At 52.1% G+C, this 1,781-nt stretch overlaps 1 protein-coding gene across 1 annotated transcript in view; it reads right to left on the bottom strand.

Annotated features, from left to right (window-relative positions):
* PODN (podocan) overlaps nucleotides 1-1,535 on the bottom strand; it is a 23,387-nt gene extending 21,852 nt beyond the window's left edge. The window contains exon 1 of the mRNA XM_024739222.1: nucleotides 1,457-1,535. The gene's annotated coding sequence lies outside the window, so the exon portion shown is untranslated. The remainder of the gene's footprint in view (nucleotides 1-1,456) is intronic.
* Between the last annotated feature and the right edge of the window lie 246 nt (nucleotides 1,536-1,781).

Genomic DNA, 1,781 nt, shown 5'->3' with positions numbered 1-1,781 from the left:
CCCGCCCAGCACCAGGAGACTGGGAAGGCGGGGTGTCTAGCCCGCAACACTTCCTAGTTCTCAGCCTTCCCAAGTGGAACTGGACCCCCTCTAGGCCCCAGCACCTGAAAGGAGGGCCGAGAGAGGGCCCCTTCCACCAAGTGCCTCTTAGCTCTTCCTTCCTCACGACAGAGGATTCTGCAACCGCTCCAGGCGCGAGTACCTTTCCATTCACTCTCCCACCCGGGGGTCCTGGGCCGTGGCTAACGGGGCCTCCAGCCAAGACCCTGCTGGGCCCCTTCCTGGAAAGTTCCCCCCACGTCCACAGCCTGCTGAACCTTGAAGGACGATAAATTGCGCTGGGAGTAGGGTGCATGCGGATCCCAGTCGCAGGAAGACTAGGGGGGTGAGCCGTGAGCCCTCGCGGCACCGTACTGCTCCCAGGAACTGAAAACGTTTCCAAGTCAAGGAGCATTGACTACTAGCTGAAGCAACACCGTTTGGTGCCGGGGTCTTTGGTGGTAGAACACGGTCAGGCTGGGTTTAGGTGGTACTTGGCACCTCCACGGCCTAACAAGACTCTCCCCCATACCTGCTCTGGCCTGATGGACAGAGCACCCCCAGCTACCTTACCTGGCTGCCCTCCTGCTGAGAGGGAAAAGGATAAGCGATTGAAACTTGGGACTACTCGCTCAACTTAAATTGCCAGGGCCCTGAATGAATGAACAGCTGGTGTAAAGGCTCCAGACCTTTCACTGTTTCTGCTACCGGATCCTGACTGTACCACATGCATTACTCTCTAATCTTCACAACCCTGTAAGAGAAGAACTGCTGTTGCCTCCGTTCACAGGTAAGGAGACAGCCTCAGAAAGGATAAGTGACTGGGTAAAACGGCCAAGTGTGCTCTTCCCCACAGTCCAAGTTCTTTCCATGATGGAGATAGGCACGTAACTTGAGCAGCCAAGTGCCGAGCCTGGATTTGAACCCTGGACTGTCTGTTTCCATTACATCAGTAACTCAAGAACTCAAGAAGGGGAGAGGGAAATATTTTGCCTTCTTTGGCCTCAGATTCCAGCTTAAATGTATGAGTTGGTATGAGTCACAGGATTGGACAGGAGCCAACACCGAGATGCATCTCATGTCTTCTCCTCAATTCTCCTTGAGCCTAGATTCAAGTAGAGCTAGAACAGCACGATTCTACTGGTTTGAATACCCATGAACTGAAGACAACCTTCTTGAAGGACAGTGAGAACCAGCACATACTGAGTGCCTACTAAGTGCCTACTATGTTAAATCCTTGAAGATCTTAATCATCCCAGCCCTGTGGGGAAGGTATTCTCCAGCCACAGGGCACACCACTTCCCCCTGCCGGCCCCACCCCCTCCCCTCAGAGAAATAGGCTCTTCTGTGGAATGCCAAGCCAGGGCCCACACATGCTCTGTGGCTGCCCAGTGCTGTAGGCACAAGCTAAATTCACCTGGCTGAAGTCTTATATGCAGAAATCACTTTGAGTGTCTCTGGTGGGAAACGGAGACATCCTGGTGCTCTCGAAGCAGATCCTCTAACTTTCACATGGGCTGTCAAGACAGAGCAGAGTTTGAAATTTAGGTTTCCTGAATCTGCTTGTGTTGCTTTGGTGCCTTCATACCATCCCTCAGTTGCAGCTCCTGTCTCATATTACTGTAATGCATGGTGTCAAGTACAGGCTTTCGACTTAGGTTTGGGTTCAAATCCCAGCCCGGTTCAAATGAAGATAAATATTACCTACACCTCACAGAATGTCTAAATTAAATGAGAAGGTG

Source organism: Neophocaena asiaeorientalis, unplaced genomic scaffold (genome assembly GCF_003031525.2).
Source record: "Neophocaena asiaeorientalis asiaeorientalis breed wild unplaced genomic scaffold, Neophocaena_asiaeorientalis_V1.1 scaffold138, whole genome shotgun sequence".
Classification (NCBI taxonomy): domain Eukaryota; kingdom Metazoa; phylum Chordata; class Mammalia; order Artiodactyla; family Phocoenidae; genus Neophocaena; species Neophocaena asiaeorientalis.
Note: the sequence above shows the minus strand (reverse complement) of the source record. Positions and strands in the feature narration are given on the sequence as shown.